Here is a 19,913-nt window from a genome sequence, read left to right on the forward strand (position 1 = left end):
TTACAAATATGAATTGCATTTTTGTTCTTTCATTGTTCAAGTGGTGTTTTTGAGCCAAAGAATAAGTAAACCCAGGTATGCCTTGTGGCTATTTTAATGCTTTATATAAGCATTTCACATGCCAAAAATACACAACAGTGTCTCTTTTTTTGCATTTGTTTTACTGTAAAATAATAGTTTATGTAAAACAGTTTCATATGATGCAAAGATTTGTTTTCCTGTTTCTTAATTTTTTATCAAATGTTTTTAACATTGTCTCTAATTACTGGTAATTCGGAAGCACTCCAATGAAGTAACTTGAGTGCACACTTTGTAGTGCAATTGACTTAGTGACAGTGCTATGTCTTCATTTGTTCTGGTTTTTCTTTTCTTTCTTTTTTTTTTCTTTTTAGAGATGTCTCTTTGGGTCTAGGCATGTTATAAATGTGACTGAACAGAACTGTTAACATCTGCAGAGACAGAAACATGCTGCCTGCTTGTACGTACTGCAAAATTCTAATAGTTTTGTGCTATCTGTTAAATTCAGCGTGCTTTTTGCATTGTGGCACGGAACAGTTGTGCTGCGAGGGAAGCTGGCTGCCTGCCAGCCATCGACTATGAAATCCCGGGTACCTGAGAGCTGATCAGTTCTTTTGATTTGTAAAAGAAAAAGTGATGAAAATGTTGGTAAACTGCCATGAAGGTTTAAGGCTGCTGGAATAAGGAGCCATGTAATCAGATTGGAAAATGGAGCTTGAGATTCTCTGCATGTGAAGCAATCGCCTGTGGACCTACGAGATGCTGTGCAAGTGCCCGAGCTGACCACTTTGTTAGCAAATCAGCTTGTTTGCTGCAGCAGCAGGGTAGAATAGGCTAGTCCTTGTGATGGTATGTAACACAGGTAATATCTCTTGCTTTGCACAATGTAATCAGCTTGCAATTAGCTCACTCTACATTAACCTTCTTGATATTTTTCCCTTTCGTAAGACTGTGCACTTTAAACAATTAACTATAGAAAGTAATCCTTCAAGCAAATCAAAGCAATCCTTTAATTTTATCACCCTGCTGAAAAAGTATCAGGTGGTCAACTGGTCTTCATCAGCTGCTGGAAATTCTCAGGCTCACTGTAGCGTGGAGAGGTTCTTTAACCCATTCACATTTAGAAAAATGTCAAGATTTTATATTTCTCACATAATAAAATGCTGCATCGTGAAACTGCAATTGGAATTGTTTTAATGAAAAGCCTTGGGAGAGCCTTTTCACATACAGACAGCTTTTATGCTTCTGTTTGTTTAGGCATTTCCATACACTACCTCTCAGAAAGCTTTGATGACACAGCCACTTGTACTGATAATTCCACTGCTTCACCTCCAGTGAACTTGATTCACTAAGGTTGAAGAGAACAAGGCTATCGTTGCTGATCTTCTGCGTTGCTTTTTAATCCTGTGAAATAAAAGCCAGATAACAGTAAAATTTGTGTGGTAGGCAAACTTCCTTTTAGGTAGGAGAATGAAAGTTTTAATGCCATTTGTGGAAACTTGAAGTTTCTAGTTAAGAAAAATAAAACTTTATTCAAATTAAGAGAGCAGAACATTACATGCCTTGCTGCTCTTTGAATGGCTTATCCAGCCAAAAGTTCCTTTGTCTCTTTGATAGTTTTGGATTTTATTACAGGCTAGAATTTTCCAGAGTCAGCCTGTAAAACGTTATTATTGATACCCTCATAATATTGTATAATAGCAATATGCCTGTATTTAATGTAAAAGTTTGCTTCTATTTAAATAATTAACATGCCTTGCCTATTTCTAAACTTAAATCACTCAGCAGTTATGCTCATATGAATAAGAGCAATGAAATTAGTGGCAAACGTTACGAATAATAGTGCTGTGAATGAGCCTTTTTCATACTATACTCATTATATGAAAATAAATATTGTCGGTAATTCAAGGCTGTAATAAATAGTGATCTGAAACTTCTGTCCAGATATTTTGTTTAGAAGATGTTGGAAATGGTCAGCAGCTGCTTTGCCATCCCCTACAAAAAGTCATTTAATTGAATTCTAGTAGATCAGAGCAATAAACTGAATTTATAATACGTGATCTGCTTTTACCAATGATATCTGTGAAAGCGGTATTGACTGGCTGTGTTACTCATCTTTTATCTCTCTTTGTAGAATGTGAGATGTTTTGAAAATGCAAAGCCAGATCCTACTAATCATATTGCATTTATCATATTTAATGTTGGCTTTGGCTCAGTTCTTATATGTATAAAAATTCTGGAATTTATGTGCACATCTGTTTTCTGTGTGTCCTGTTTAAAAAAAACCACCCAAAAAACAACAACAAAAAACCCCAAAAACAACAAAAAAACCCCTTCATACATCATATGCTGCAAAGATCTACTTTATATTCTTTTAGAGGACAAACTCCATTAGATATGCACTTACTGTACATTGGATTGTAAATCTTACAATTTAATGGTAATTCAGTGAGCAGTTATTGCTTCTGTGGCCTTTTTTCTTTCTTTTTTGTCCCATCTCACTTGTGAAATAGGGTTACCCTTTACAAGTGTCACATCCATAGATTCATCTTTTGTACTCTATAGTTGTTCCTAGTGCATCATTCTAAGTGAAAAGAAAAATAGGAAGCCAAAGCTACAGGAGGGGCATTGGGGGAGGGAGTTCTATACATAGAAATACAGCATATAGCAGCAGAAAGACCAAGGCAGTTTAGCATCAATCTAACAGATTAAAATTTTGCTGTAAAGGTACATTTTCTTTAACCTCATTCTCATTCGTTTTCCCGTACCACTGTAGTTGACGTTTGAATTCCCAGGAAGCAGAAATGGTGTCTTAATGATACGAGCCTTTTTGCCTCTCTTACACTGTTAATACTCTTAGCCCTTTTCTGATATGAAATACTTTTTGCAGAAACAATATACACATTTGTAAAGAAATTATAAAAGGATTCTCCTTTTGAAGATAATGAGTTCTCTTCAGGATCTGCAGGTTACGTGAAACACAAATGAGCTCTAAGTGGAGGGATTTAAAGTCCTGCTACAGCATTTAATTTCTTGAGGAAAGGAGTTCAATTCAAGGTTAGCCTGTTATTGTGGCACTGGCAACTACTTCTCTCATTCCTGTTCTTCTGCCAGCAGTACTGCACAAAAGGCAGTCATTTTTATTTAATACGTAGGGAAGTATTAATCACTGCAGTGTTTTGTCGCAAAAATTTGTCTTATCAAATTCATTGTTTCACCACTCATGACAATAATAGGTGTTTAATTACTCAATAAGAGCAGTTTATAGATTCCATTTTTCCTGTTTGCTGGACAAATGGTATTGATTTTGTACTTTGATGCAACATGAAACTGTATTAAACACAATTAGAATTCTAAAGCTGGTAATGTGTATCAGTTATGGTAACTGAGCTCCTTGGTAAAGAAACAGCATCTTCCAAATTTTCACTACATTTCAATTCTCAGGAGAAGAAAAGATCTTTAAGGACATACCTTTTATTGCATGAGCTCTTGCTGTCTTTTTTCTTGTTTTTCACTAGCATTTATGCTTGCTACAAACTTTACATATTTAACACAAATGGTTTATATAATATTTTTTCAGTTAATAGTCCCTTTATTGTGCTAATAAGTTGTGCAGATTCCAACCTATTCAACAATTTTACCATTGTCTCATCCTACCTTCATGCCATACTTATGAACAAGATACCTTTTGTGAAAAATAACAATTATGTACCCCAAGCTTGACTTTGGACAGTAAAAATTTATGAGGCTGGGGAAGATAGAAGATTTCTATTTTTCCTAGAGCTCTCAGTTTTCTTGAAAAGGTAGCTATTAAGCCACATATGGGTTTTTCTTTTACTTTCTTTTTTAAAATTTTCTTTTAGTGATGGTTATTATTATACTGTCATTCATGGCATGTTTTTGATATATCAGTACCTGCATAGACTTGAGTCTTTTCTTTGGGTAGGATTTTAGTGGATTTACAAAAGTTGGACTGCCAAAATGATTGCTTATTGCTTCCTTTATGGTCAGTACATTTTTAATTACAATTCTTTTCTGCTGCTGGTGCTTGTGTAACAATTTTCAGTTGGGAGTGTTTAATGTTTTCGTATTTTGTGTTTGCTTTGTTTCCAAAGAGTCAGAATTAAACAGCATGAGTTGAAGGTGAGCATACTCAAGTATCTATATCTGAATCAAGAAAAGAAGAATGATTCCTGTCAATGTGCATTCTATTTTACAAGCTTGCTTATGTAACCAAATCTTACGATATTTGTAGTTTGTTGGGTTCAAGCTTCTAGGTATATAAATTAGATAACATCCTTAGTGTACAATTCCTAGGTTTTCTTCTTCTTTAATTTTATTTCTAGGTTCTGCTTGTAGCCTGTATTTTACCTTGTTTAGCTCAGTTTGGGTATTTCTTAAAAATACAGACAGAATTTGTGAAAAATGTACCATTATTGAAGAACGTTTTTGAAGAAAGCATGTTATGGACAGTAATATCTGTGTTAAATTTTTCCTGCATCTAAATGCTTTCAAAGTACAGGTTAAGCAGAGAAAGAAAATCCATTTATTTGAAATAGTCATTGAGTTGCATATGAAGGTGTGGTGTGTGCTTGTTGGGGAGCATGGTTAGTATCAATAAACATCCATTGTTTAATCACCAGTTTTTAAAGGAAGGTGTATTTTTGTTCCCTTCTTTGGGGTTCTGTTCATATTGCAGTTTCACAAAATGTGTATTAATGTACCTATATTCATAGTTGTTTCACATCTTTTACAGAATATTCCCTGAACTCTGAGAAGCTCCAATTCCTTATTTAAGCTTACCTTAAGAGCTTCAGTGGGACTAGTCATCCTTAAACTTAAGGACGTGCTTAAGTGCTTTGCTGAGTCAAACTTTATACTGGGTGGACCTTCTTGTTTCTTCTTTCAGACAAATGTTTTATTTCCTATGTGTTCTGAATAACTTGGATACCAATGGCTCATTCCATTGTTTGTGTTTTAGGCAGTGAGTTAGGTGTTCTTTGGTTTATGAAAATCAATACAAATTTCAATTACACAAACAGCAGGTGAGACATTAAAATTAAAAGGATGTAGGATGCACATTTTAATCTGTGGTGATGTCTCAGCTATCCAGATGTTATGGGAAAATTGAATAAGTGTAAGTGGGATTCTGAATAATTGAATATATTGTTCTTATTTATTTGGATTACTGTAGCACTTAGAGGTCTCAACCAAGATGGTGACCTTGTTGTGCTGGTATTGTAAAAACATGTAGTGAGAGACTGTTCTGCGTCAGAGGGGTTACATTCTAAATAGCTGAGACGCACAAAGGTTAATAGGGACACAAAGAGGCGCTGAAATGTGAAGAGACTTGCCCAAGGTCATATAGCAGGTCAGTAGCAGAGCTGTGAGTTAAGCCTACATCTCTGGACTCCTATGCACTAGATTGCTTCTCCAATGATTAAACTATCTGCCTTTAATAGCTATTGAGGGAAGTAATTGTCTTTGATTTAGCAGGGAATTTTGGACAGTGATATTTGTCTGCATTTCTACTTGGTTTTTGCATGTCATAGAAAATCTAGAGATACAATTCGATAATACGGGAAAGAACATTAAAGCATGATTCTTGTTTTGCCTCACTTATTGTAAATTTTGCAGATACTTCTGGAGAGGTGGATGCTGTTTCGTAGAGTGCTAGCTGCAACTGCTGGTGTTTTTTGCTGACTTACACACCTATTTTTGCTTTATGTAAAATCAGAGGTAGGGCTAGCCACTTTCATTGGCTCTCAGGGAATAAAGTTTTAATTACTTTGGCCAAGCCATCCTGAAGCTTGTATCCTCCTTATGACAGTTCACTTCAGAAGCTACACTGCTTCATTTCAGTAACTTTATTACCATTTGGCTCAGAGATTGCTATTTCGCCTTGGCCACAGATTTCATCAGTTGCCCGGTTCACCTTTGTCCACACTATACTTGTGAAATGACCTGCTCCTTTAGTGCTTGTCAATAGTAAATTGCTGCATCCTTAGTGTCCAGGCTGAAGCACAGTAAAGAACACAACTCTTTATTAAATTACTGGATTTTACACTAAATTTTTTTGGATTAAACCTGAATGTGAAAAGTCTTAATTACCATTTAATACCAAGTAATTAAAGCGCTGGCCAGGGTCAACTATATAAAGTGCATCAGTTTGAACTGCCACCTGATTAATAGGCTTGGTGATATAAAAAGTTCAGCACAAAAGCATGCTCTGCCAGGGTCACTGCTTTAACAGCTGTAGAAAGACCAGTTTTTGCTGTAATTTGGGTCTAACAATTGGATCAAAATCATAATTTGTGAGGTGTTCATGGTTGGTTTCTCCAGTGTGACGTCAGGTGAATTATCTGAATTTGACATCAGTTAAATTGGTTTTGTAGGATATATTGATCAGCAAACTGGTTTGGCTCAGATCTTTTCTTAATTTCATTTACATTCTTCAAAATGAGCAATCAAGTAGAGTTTTTTTTCCGTCTTCCAAATCAGAGTCAAGTCCAGGGAAGGATAGAAGGTAGTAATATACATCAGTTCTGTGTCTGTATTTTCATCTCTTCGCATACAATCATTGATTTATTGTAGCTCAGGTGCTGTCTGCACTTTGGCTTGTGTTTGCCTGGGAGTGTGTGTTTGGGAGTGTGTGTCCACAGAGTAACACCAAATAGCTGGCTTAATGGCTGTATTTTTATATCCCTGTACATACATCTTTATCTATATATATACACATATACATACCTCCAAGTATTGTGTTATAAAAGCTTTTCCTGTGCCATGCTTAGCCCCAGAGGCTCTGGTCTGCAGGATCATTTGAAAATTGTGCTGTGTTCATGTTTAGTATAGCAGTGTGGCATTTTGTTTTGTTTTTTAAACTCTTAACACTTTATTGATGGGGCCTGAACAAACTGCTGCACCTTCAGAGGACTCAATTAGCTTTTTCCAGGCTCAGTGTGTGTGCAGCAGGCAGCCCATGAATTAGCAATTGCAGGATGGGAGCTATAATGATTTTCACCTACTGACGGCTCTGTGAGCATTAATTTTGACAACACCCTACAAAGTAGGGAAGCGTGGTTATCCCCACTTTATTACTGAGCCCACCAGAGGAAGGATTAAAGCCTCGATCTTACTGATAAGTGTACATGTGCTTAGCTCTAAAACAGTAGGCAGACCTATGTGTTTAAGTGGAAGAGCCTTTTTCAGCAAAGTTAAGGAAATATGTTTTGAGCTAATTTTCTAATAGAGCAGAATATTTCCATGTCAAAGCTATGTTTTGGGTCTGGGATACTTGATTCTAGCTTAGTTTTTCATACTTCAGCACACCACTTTCAAATAAACTTTCAAATTCTTGTTTTTATTAAGTAGTACAATGATTACTTAATATACAATAGCAAAATTCTTAGCTCTCATATTTCCAGTGAAGATTGATGACAGTCATGTGAGTTTTTGCTGTGAATTCAGTTCAATTTTGGTGTAAGTGTGGATCAGATATTTTACTTAGCTTTTTTGTTAATGTTTTTGAATGCAAATTTTGTATTGAACTATGTTCTGTATAGTTATAACACACAAGGTCCTTAGCTGAGATTCAGGTCTCTGTACTGGGTGCCCCACTTCTCTGTAAGAGCACATGTGAAGAGGATACAGTTAAATCCAACAGAGATGAAATCAGGAGAAACAGTTCTCTTGGCTTTTTTTTTTTTTTTCCCCCAACCTTCTTTGGAAACCACAGCTGTGGTAGCTCATCCAGCCATGAAAGGGGCCAATGTGCTCTTCCTTCAGCCTGGCTGGAGGTGAATTCCCCATCCCTCTAGGCAAGCCAAAATTTCCTTGAGGGCAGCTCATGGGCTCCCTCGCAGCATCGTGCTCCAGTACTGTCTTGGGCACAGAGTGCCGGTTCTGGGAGCTACGTTCAGGTTTTGCAGGGAGCTGGGATTGATATGATTCCATCCTCTGTCCTGAGCTGCAGGATTTGGTTTGTGTCCAGCTCTACAAATGGAGCACTGCATGGGCAGCTCAGGACCATATCGCACATGGTGCCATATGGGGCTGGCACAGTTGCTGCCGAGCTCCTGTTCCTTTCTCTCCAGATGCTCGTAAGCTCTCCTTTAATTTGTCAGTTGTGGAGAGCACATTTTAAATAATAAACGGGAAATCCGACTTCCTTTCAGTTTTTTTTATTTCAGGGTTTTCTCATGATCTGTTTCTGTTAAGGATAAATGTCTCTGCTAGATGGGAATAAACACTCTGATGCATCTTCATGGACTCTGAGATAGTGTTCAAAGCAGTTACAGGTTGTTTTGTTAAACACATGCCTTTCAGTTTTACTCTTGGAACAGAACTGGCACAGCAATAAATTGAAACTTCACAGTATTTCAGGTTCTGATAAATAGACACAGCAAGCCTAGCTATTTTTTAATATTCCTACTATGATGAAGTACGTTTAGCTGAATGATTCTGGAGAGATGAACAATTTTGGCATACTGAGCAAAGAAAAGGGAGCTGTGCGGTGCTAAGTAAGTGATTCACTGATTAAAGTATAGAAATTATGCCTCAGGCTGTGCTCTAGTTGGACTTTCCTAAAAAACTGTGTTCTTTTCATAATATAGCTGATACACATGAAGCAATATAAAAATGTCAGTCATTCAGGTATTTGTACACACATTTCCAAAAGTCTTGCCCTATTTTTCAGGTGCTAAAATAGAGGCTGAAGAAAGTTGCTTGAGTAGCACTGTGATCTAGCAGGCTGTGACTCTTGTGGTAGTCAGATGAGATTACAAGGTGATCTTGTAAAAGGGTTAAATTTTGAAAAGGTAGTGGGGAAAACCAGAAAGGATTTATTAGTGTATTTGATACTGTTTTCTGTTCAGACAGTAGAAGATTGATGACAATAGCAGCAGCTTTCTTTTTTAAACTCAATCTAGGCTTCTCAAGCATGTTCATATTCTCTGGTAGAATCTGTTGGAAATCTGTCCACAGGACTCCAGATCATCACAGCTGAAAATCTTAGACTGGAAAAATGAGTGTCATGATAAGAAGAACCCATTGTTGTCCAAGTCTCTTGTTCCAAGACTTAGTGACAAGTTCAAAACAGCCCTCCTGTGAATACATGGCAAGAATCTGAAAAATTAGAGCTCAAGCTCTCTGTCTTTTACTACGCTGGTTCTTTACTCTCAGATACTTAAAAAACTAGCCTCTGGTTTAAAATTGTTTGTAGTGAGCACTTTGGTAGGAACATATGTGTAAAAATGCACTGTAGAGACTCCCACAGCTGCATGCAAACAGAACTAAATGAACAGCAGCATTGTGGGGTTTAATTTTTTATATTCTGGAAAACTCTCCCAAGGACAGACCAACTAAATGATATTACAGCCTGCTCTGAGAAGGTGAAAGTTGGTAACTGGGAGAAAAAAAAAGAGAATTATGATAAAGGTTGATACCCAATCTAAATAAATACTTGAAAGCTCTTCAACAATTTGCGGCCTGTCGAATTTTTCAATGTACCAAACTATTCCATGCAAAGTAAGATGCTGAATGCTGACATATTTCCATTGAGTGACATGAGTCCGTCTCAATTCTGATACCTGCTTGACACAAATAAAAGAAGAAAGAGTTGTCTGAACAAAACATAGAATTGTTTGGTTCTATTAAGAAATGTCACCATTTATCTAAGTAAAACTATTAAGCCATAGCCTGTATCTTTTCTTTCACCTTGGTGTATGTCAAGGGTAAAAGTTCAATCCAATCCTTTTCATGTATATAATCATGGAGTGTAATTAATTACAATCTAGTTCTTTTGAAAAGAGTCCATTAAGAAATCATACCAGATGAACAACCATTAAAGTAGAAAATTCGATGCATTAAGAATTACAGGCTTGCTATGTAAACTTTATATAGCATTTACCAACACTTAGAGTTACATTAAGAGTAACTTATGTGTTGTGGCAGTATTCACAGAAATGAAAATTAGAGGAAAAAATAACATACAACTCTACCAAGCCTGTGTCCTTCTCATTAAGAGAGAACATTGACTGTCACTGTGGAGCAAGGAAAGCTTTGCATGATCTTATGACAAAATGACTGATGTTAAATAATGGTTTACAAATTAGTAAGTGACCACACAATACTACAAATTAATTGTTCACATGGAAAAATATTTTGCCTTCCATTAAAAGAATACAAAATAATAGAAGAAGCCCAAACTAATTTGCTGTCCTAGAGGGAGATAAACTGGGTCTAAATAAGTTATCTGAGTTCTTGCATAGCACTGCAGCTGCCACAAAGCAGCCCTAGTAGGCTGCTCAGTAAAGCGCTGGGCCATTGAGGCGCATTGGCCATTGCAGGTACCTAAACAGTGGGTGCATCAAGCATGGATCTGGAGGAGCTCAGTGAGGTAGGAAGATAGGTCTGAAATAAAAATGTACGTTTGCAAACATGACTGTAAAAAGAGCCATGCAAGCTTAAATTGAAGGCCTGCCTGTCTGTCTCTTGGCCTAGGTCAGTAATGGGTGGCAGAGTGTGAAGTGCCCCAGGTGTGGAACTGTGCAGGAGCTGCAGACTTTGAGGCAGGAGCAGAGTGCGCCCACACTGCCACAGGCCCTGCGGGACGGGCTGCAGTGCTCAGCTGGGTGTTTAGTTTCCAAAGAGATGTGACTGCAGTGTGTAAAGCCATTGGATGAGAAACAGGAATGTTTTAACTCATGGCCATAATATCTAGCCATTGAAGCAGGTTTAGGGAGAGCTTTTTTTTATTCAGTGGACAATTGTTAGCTATTAGCTGGAAATATGCTAATGGATCTAATAGGAATAAAATAAGAAAGGATTCCATAAAATGGCTCAAACTATCACATTTAATAGGCAGTGTTAATCCTTCTGTAGTTTTTTTAATCACTGTCAACTTCTAGAGAAGTAATATTTTTCCACTGTCAAATTTCATAGATTGGAAATGTCTTAAAATTGTAATTTCCAATAAATTTATGTAGACTTTTTCATAGGAATACATATACTGCTATGAGTACTCAATTAGAAAGTTTTTAAAAGGAAAAAATTATTAAAGTAGAGCCTTCCAAGGCCCAGTCTTCATGGAATCAGTCAGTAGAAAGAGTCTTACTTATGGTACCTCAAAAAATGTTCTGCCAGAAGAAAATAGTGTATTTAAGGCAGAGATAAGAGAGTGGTAGACTTTAGGGGGAAAAAAAAGTGTGGTGTTTTTTTTGTTCGGTTGGAATTTTTTTTGACAGGCTACAAAGTACAACTGGTGTGGTGGAAAGAGAGAGAGCTGCTGTATCCTGGCAGTATTTTGTGACCTGGCAGTATTTGTTAGGAAGGGCCGAGGAATGTAGGCAAAGGTTTTGCTATGGTTGTGCTTCGTCTGAAAGATCCCATGGTCCTGCTTATGGGGAGCTTGACAGGGAGAATGTTTGTGGGACATCGTGGTTATCTGCAGCTGTTGAGGGTCACCTTTGCACCGTCCTCACTCTCTCATCTGCTCTGGGCGTTTTCCTGTGTAATGGTGGTGGTGGTGGTTGTGGTTGTTGAGAGACAGAGAGGCAGCAAGTGCAGTTGCATTATGTGTGTAAGAGTTGTACCTCTGCTAAGTCAATTGCTTTTGGAGAGAGAACTAGAACAAATGTATGACTGGAAGAAACTATCACGAGTTTAAGTTGCTTTTGTATCATTTAAATTGCTTTTCATCGTTTGCAAGATGGCTTTTTAGTAGCAATCTTTGTGTTGCTTGTACAATAAAAGCATCATTCAGGAAAACCATGTTTCAGTATGGCTTTAAATAGATAAAGAAGCTTCCACTTTTTGAAAGTGAGATTTCCCCCCTAGGTGGAGTGTAGCCATGTTAATAATGCCCTTTCAACATCTCTGGTGTAGAGTAGCTGAGAAGGCTTTTTTTGGTTGATTAGAGGGCTTGTTTTGGTTGTTTTTTTTTTTTTTTTTAGGGTTTTTTTTAACTTGTCAGGCCAGGTCACCTAATTAGGAAAAAGCAGTTAAGTTTTCAGCACTTTAGATCTTCCTTTTGGTCAAGTTACTTGAAATCTCTCTTTTTAAAGTGGAAGTTTTTGTGTCAACTGAAGTCTGGCACTTTGACAGTCATCAGAATGTGAAATAATGAATTTATTAATTACTGATGACAAAACATTTGCAGTAGCACTTAAATGCATTGTGGAAATGTTAAAGAATATTCCTTAATATCATGCTACTGGGACTTAACATTTCCAGGTATCATTAAATATTGAGAATTGACTCCAAGTACATCAAAATTAGGAATCACTTTGCACAACTTTTATGTTTTACTCTTCTTACAAGTTAGTAATTGGAGTATTTAACCTTACTCTCTCTCAGTTTATTAGAAAATGCTATTTTTTTAACTATTAAAAAAATACTAAAGGAGATCAAGCAGTTATTTTGACAAAGAGCTTGAAACATTCTTGCCTAAATTCCACAAATAAAAAAGCCAGCTAAATTATCACCCTGAGCAGATTTGCACAGGGACCTCAGTCAACCTTTATAAAGGATAATTACACTGGCGTTTTAACATGGGGCAAAGGAAATGATAAAATTAGGGCATAAGAGATACTGCTCCTATTTTGAGAACACAGTAGAGTAATTGGTAGGGGATTTTTATTGCTGTTTTATTATACAGAGAGGTTTTTTTACTTTCACATGTTTAGATATTTTTTTCAGGCTCTAAAGCCTTGTGTTTAGTGGCATGAATCTGGGAAGAGATCTCCTAATGTATTAGTAGTACGTTTTTGAAGTTGTGGATGTTTTAACTCTGCAGCTTTGGTCACCTCTCCCCTAACTCTTCTTATCTTCTGCCTTATCTTCTTTGCAAAAGGATATATAAAATTAATTTTAAAAATTAATCTAAAAATTAAAAAAATTTAAAAATAGAAAATTTTCATGCAATCTTGCTAATGCTTTTTCAGGTCTCCTGTGATTAATTTAAAACTCTTCAAAATTATTTTTCTGGGAGTTGTTCCTTGCAAAATACAGGCATGAATTCATAGTTTTGTTTTGGTTTATTTTTCAGGATTTGTTTGACAGAATTTCACCTAACACTATTTCCAAACCAGCAAGCTTCACTTAATTTCAGCCCCAAATTACATCATTCGACCCTAGGAGAAGTTTCCTCCATTTCAACAAATCGAGCCCAAGTTTGTGTGACAGTGGATAGATGAGGTGAGCTGATGAGGGTCTGGGAGGCATTGCAATCAGAGTGGCAGGTGAGGCAGCTCTCAGTGAATGGATTTGAAGGACTAAATGTGAGGGTTTAGAGAAGGAGGAATTGCCATAGTGGATTACATCTGAAGTCCATCATGAAAATATCTCAAGTTTGTCAGTCGCTGTCAGAAAACACATTAGAGAAAGGTGTATGGAAATCGTGGCAACAATTAAAAACAAGCTGTGTGAGAAGAATTCTGTCAATTAAATCTAGATCTATTTCAGAAAATCTGTGCTTCCTAAAGTTTTCTATTGGTAATCTTAACCCAAGGCAGTTTATTGTGTTATAATTGAATTGCACACACATCATCAGACTGGTATGAGTTTTCTTTTCCTGTTTGTTTTCCCCAGCTGTGGATTAATGCAGTTAGACAATACGTTCCCTGTGAACTATGAGTTATCTGTCAGCAGATACTAAGATGAAGAGCAAGGACTATTTTTAGTGTAATCAAACAGCTTAATTGAATTTGGGATATTTGCTTTGAGTTAGATATAGTGGCAGGAAAAATTTGTAAGGAAAGCTGAACCTGCCTGTACTAAAATTTGCTCTCAATATGGATGCTCTTACAAGGACTAGATAGCTGCAGAGGACTCACTTACATTGTAAAAATATACATGATTCATTTCAATTGGTCTTTTAAGTTTTTAAAATCACATTTGTCCTCTTGCTGCACTGTTTTTGCCAGTGTAAAGATCATAGGTTTTATTTGATTATATTTTGGTAATCTGTTAAATGAGACTGGGTCACCTTGCGCCATGCAACATTTCACTTCACTGCTAAAACTTAATGCCATCTTTTTATCTTTCACTGAGTGGATGTCAGAGGACACAACATTAATATAAGACAGGCATCTCTAATATTTCATGAATGGCCTTTTAAAAAAAACCCTCAAAAAACAAACCTAGGAAGTAAAAATTGACACTAGGCTAGTGAATTTAGTCACCTTTCTCAAATGTTGAATGGTTTTCCATTTATGTATCTCATCTATTACAAGACCTATTCTTTGTCAGGCAAGGCTATTAAAAAGCACAGGTGGTTTCCTTGGATTGAATATATTGTTTTCCTCAAGGAATGGGGAGACTGAGAGATTTCCATGAAAAAGTGATCAAAAACTGAAGATAATATCCCAAAATAAGACTCATAGCTTTTTAGTTGGATTAGGGTTCACTATTAAAAACTGGAAGACCTGGGATTTGGTGCCTTTTTGTAATTTTTTTTGTTTACTTCACCTTCTGGGCCTTAAAAAGTAGTCTATACTTTCCAGCTCTACAGGGATGTCAGGTAAGTTAAATCAGGACCTAATAAAGCGTTCTAAAAAAGTGCATGCTGCTAGTAAATTATGGAGTCTTTGCCTTCTTTTTTTTTGTATATTGCATTTGTCAAATGTACTATTCCAAAATCACATGGCAATGTATACAGATGTTGATAGCTATGTGTACATTTATACTTTTCTATGTTATATGTCTACAAATGTATTTAGATGTATCAAAATGTTGGGTTAGATACAGCTTTTTTTTGGCAGTATCTCTGCATACTAGTTTTTGTATGTGGTAGAAAATACTTAATGCTTACCTGCTTAGACATGTGAGGGTGATGTATTTTTTGCATTCTCTGATACTTAGGGGTAGGAGAACTCTTGTAAAATTCTGAATATGACTTCTAATCCTTAACTGGACTAATTGTGCCATTAGATTAAAGCATCAGAGAGAGGGATAGCTATGGTGGTGTGCAGGACTTGAGCAGAAATAATCATCTTGTAGTCCGGATCATGTACTGAGAGGATGCATTCATGTTTCAGCTCTAAACACACATATCCAAAACTTGATTAAGCTATTAGTGAAAATTGGTATCTAATTTATATGTAGTAGTTTGGGAGAACAAGAGTGGAAGAGACCTTTTGGATCATCAGTCCGGTCATCTGTTGCTGGAGACAGCATGTCATATGATTTCTTCCCTAAATTTGTTGGATTCCATAAATTTATGAAGCTCCATGCTTAGCATTGAATATCTCCACAAAATTTATATTTTATTTGGCAATAATCAGTGTTAGTAAGTTCACTTATATTAGCATAGTAGAATTTTAGAAATGACTAGCTAGATATACTGGTTAGGTAAACAGTTTGGTGGAATTAATTCATTCCTATTTTCTAAAATAAGCATGCAAAGAACTGCCACCATTTTTTTCCCTCCTGACAATTCTGCTGTCTTTTAAGTTCAGAACAAATGCAGACTTATCCTCAGTATTGGCCTCCCGTCTAGGAATCAGATGGTTTTAACATGGTCCTTGATTTCTCTATAGAACATTGGCTGAGATAGGTGGCTTTCCAGGCAGATTTTGTGGACTAATAGGTGGCCTGTGCTGCAACCAAATGCCGCCGTTAAATTTCCTCAGCCTTTAGACTCTGTAACTATGGGGGTTTTGTTTTGGTTATTAATGTGGATTCTTTTTAATTCGCACAAGCAGATGTAAAAATCTATCACATATGACGATATGTAGATTTGTGGCAGTCCTGAGAGGACCTTGGGTCCATAAACCAGTGGCTTTTTTATGTAATGCTGCATAAATGCTGTATTTTCATCTGTGACAGATATAATATTGAACCTGTATTTTTCATGTTACTTAACCGTTTCAGAACATCATGTGTGAGAGAACACATCAAAATGGAAATTGCTTCTACAGAGGCAGCAATAAATATTGGATGGGTATATTGCATTGTTGGGCTCCATGTGTTTTAGGATATTCTCAATTCCCTTGCCCTAATCAACACTGTAAATACATGTTGCATTTTCTGGTCATCCATTTGTTGGATTAACAATTTGGACCTTGCAGTTTCTACCATATGTTTTGATTCTTTACTGTATATAGTCATGGTTATATAAGAGCATCCTCTAACAAAATTACTCTGAAACCTGTCTTTTCCATCTATTCAAATAATGCAAATTCTGTGCATTATATGTTTAGTTAACTTGTAGATACTTGAAAATTAGGTAGTTAAGCTGAGAAAAGTCTTTACATTCATGCAAAAGTCTGTATCCCTGTGACACAGAAGTTTGCTGTCTTCTAATTTAAATACTGGAAGGGATTGTGTTTTGTTTTTAAAAAGGTACATACTGTTTAATCTCCAGCAGAGATTAAAATAGTTCATCGTGTATAATTGAAATACATCAGTATTTGCAGCGATATATTATGTAAAAAGAAAAATAAACCAATATAGGGCAAATATATCTGATTCTGACAGTTTTGTGCAAGAGGTTTTAGACAAAGTTGTTGGCATATTGCTTTTTTTGAATACTCCCTTAAAGGATTTTGCTTAAGTCACTTCTCCCTTAAAGTCTTTATAAACAAGTAGTACACGTCCCATTTTTTATCTACTCTCTGCTTTATGCAGAGTTAGAATAGAATCATAGTTCCCCACCTCGTCTTTCAAGTGAGCATAGTAAGTGTCATGGCCATGAAACTTATTTAGTTTTTGGGCCCTTTATTGTGTCAGTGATACCCCTGTGTTTTGTGTGGAGCCTGAGTACTCTTATGAATGGCTTTCCAGCACCAGACATAGTATATCCCAATTTTCTATTGTATACTTTCCTCTGTGGATCAATATGGATTTTAATTAACATCCTAACAAAACTACAGTTATGCTCAAAGGTCACTCTCCCTGTGGATCTTGCCGGGAACTTGGTCTTCAGCAAGTTCCTATCACACCAGATGCTGTCGAGAACAACCATAACTGAAATCGCTTTTCATTTATCCTCAGGCAAAGGCACTTTTTTTCCCTTTCTTTCTTCTTCAGTAGATATGCACAGAAGTTTGCTAACTGGGGAGATGGAGCTGCAAACCTACTATAAATATCAAAGGTGACTTGATAGAGATTCTTGGAAGAGATTTCCACCATACTTGGAATGCAGTGACACTGTTTCATTCAACTGCTTTTCCACATTGCATTACATTAATAATCGCCTTGCAGGTTTCTTGGCAGATGAAGAGAAAGGGAAAGTTGGATGATGATTTTGAATGAATGAGGATGAAGATGAACTGTTAGCCTTAAAGCTTGTATGAGGTAGTCGGAACACGAAGAGCTGTGAAGTAGGTCAGTACTTTTGTCTTCTTTTTACATCACTTGTTCTGCTGAACTGCTTTTACAAATGTTTAGCTTGTATTCACACATAGCACTGGTATTTCTGTGTCTCCTCCTTGACTGTACACTATCTGAGATTATTTTCAGCTGTTTTATCCCTTCTGTCATGTAGCTTTTGAAATCTCTTGTGCTAATAAGCATCTGATAGATCTCACCAGGAGTCTTGGCTTTATCTTTAGTCTTCCTTCATTCTAACAATTCTGCCTACAGTACATACTGTTCACAGGGTAGATCTTGCATATTGCTGTTCAGCTGCCAGGCTCTTGAGTAATAAACCCTGCATTTCATTTCTGAATGAGTGTAAATTATAATTTTAGGAGTGTTGTTCCTCTGACGGAAGACAGAGTCCAATGCCACATCCTTGACAATGGATGAAGAGTGCACAGCAGTCTGGAAAATGAGTTTATCACTGATCAGTCGCTTTCAAAAATTACACCTTATCTGACACTTCCTTATTGAAGGAGAAGAGCTTTTATAGTGCTGGTTCTTAGGTTTAGAAACTTGGACATTCGGTCCACAATGATATTTCTTTCCAAGGTTCTGTAACAGTTCTGCTAAAAAAGCAAGTTAGCATTCAACATAATTTCAAGTTATACACAACCAATCTAATAATGAATTCTATTAGTTAATCCAGTTAGAGTTTCAGATGTTTTGTGCTGTTATTTATACTTAAGAAGTTGAATCCAGTATTAAGCAAAACCAAAAAGCCCATTTTTTTTCCTGCATGGTGTTTTGATGTTCAATTGTCTAAATATTGCATTATTGTTATTTGCCCAAGGTCTCTTTAGGCAAAAGGGTAAATTTGATGTCTCTTATCTTTTTCCTTTTAGAAACTGAAATAGGGTGCCCTATTCCTCCCATGTTACAGAACCCAGCAATTCCAGTATTTTCACTTGCATTCTTTAAGGCTTGCAACTAAAGTTTCCCACTATGAAGACACAGACAGCATTATATACAGTGGCAATGAGAAGGAACCTCCCATTAAATAAATGATAATATTAATCTCCCATTTAAGTGATAATATTAATAATATTGTAAGTTATTATTATCTATTAATTTTGTTTGATATGTGTTTTCTGGTAGCACTTTAAAAATTGCCATCAGTTACCTGCATTGATTAAAGAAAGTAGTGATACTGCTGTGTCATAACATGGACTGGAATCTAAATAGGTGCCCTTTTCAGTATCTACATTATTATTGTCATTAAGTCCATTAGTCTTGAGAATAAAAGTTTTAAATTGCTCTGTTACTTAGAACAACTTATACTTTTGCTTAATAAGTTTTTCTTTATCAGATATTACTGTCAGCAGTGCTATATCTGGTAAAACTACTGCATATACACGATCACAGGCTTAGATGTCATTTTATTAGGAGCTGCTGCCTCAGCAGAATGAGAATATTAATCTAAAAGAAGTGTATTTTTTTTTTCCAAGCAATATAAACAAATCTATCCTACTTAGATCTGCAGTGTCAATATTTTATACTGCCTGTGTTGACTTACTCACTGTAGTTTTTGGCATATGGGATAACTCTGAAGATTCCAATTCTGGCCTTTCACTTTAGGCCAGTTCAGGGTATTTCCGTCCTTATCTGAGTTATTTTTTCAGCCCCTGAAGAGTTTTCACATTTAATAAATGTGCATTGTGAAATACCCATGTTGCACTGAACATTCCGTCCTTGGCGATATGGGGAGTAGGTACTCCTCTAAGTTTGTTTCATTCTGAACAAAAGCTTTAGCAATTAAATTTTGTCCAGTGTTCTAGAAAGTGTCTACAACTGCTGAAGCTTTTTGAGCTTTGACCTTAGCTTGCAGATCCTCCACTGCTGGAAAAGGGAAAAAAAAAAAAATCTACCTGGGAAGGAAGGAAAGTTTGCTGAGCATTTTTAGCAAAAGACAGAGATAGCTTAAGACCCATTTTAGTCAATTCTGGGTTCCTTTCAATACCAAAAAGTTGTAAAGATTTATTCAGTAGGTATTTTTTAGCTTTATTACTTCTATGTTTAGATAATACCATTGTAGGGTCATTATACCAGTAATATTATCACTCACACCCCCATAGAAAATATGAAGGGTTTCTGATGCAAATACTAGCTAAGAGATATAACACTGATTGCGTTGTCAAAGATTTTCTTTAGAAACAGTTGTAAATCGGCTGTAAATCACCAGTTCTTTACGTGTGTTCCTCATTCCAGAGCTCATTCCGTAGCATCATAATACCTGTTGTGTGTCTGGTAGAGCCAGTCAGTGACAACCTCACCATGAAATCAGCTTCTCCAGTTAACTTCTGGCCTAGATTTGTTGTTTCTGCTCTCTAGAACATAACATGTTTGCTTAGCTTTAGCCTTTGGAAGTACAGGTTCTTGCTCAGAACTTTCTGGCCATGCTCTCTTGCTTTTCACCCAACTCCTGTTTAAAATACTATCACCCAAATAAAAATCTTTGTATCTTTTATATCATCAAAGTTGTCTGGTTGAAGATAGTGCCAAAAAAAAAAAAATTTATGGAGGTGTTTACTACTTCT

At 36.4% G+C, this 19,913-nt stretch overlaps 1 protein-coding gene across 3 annotated transcripts in view; it reads left to right on the forward strand.

The window, feature by feature from the left end:
• Nucleotides 1–19,913, forward strand: part of FIGN (fidgetin, microtubule severing factor) — a 106,188-nt gene that overhangs the window by 22,934 nt on the left and 63,341 nt on the right. The gene's annotated exons all lie outside the window — the stretch shown is intronic.

Source organism: Corvus hawaiiensis, chromosome 7, assembly GCF_020740725.1.
Source record: "Corvus hawaiiensis isolate bCorHaw1 chromosome 7, bCorHaw1.pri.cur, whole genome shotgun sequence".
Classification (NCBI taxonomy): Eukaryota; Metazoa; Chordata; class Aves; order Passeriformes; family Corvidae; genus Corvus; species Corvus hawaiiensis.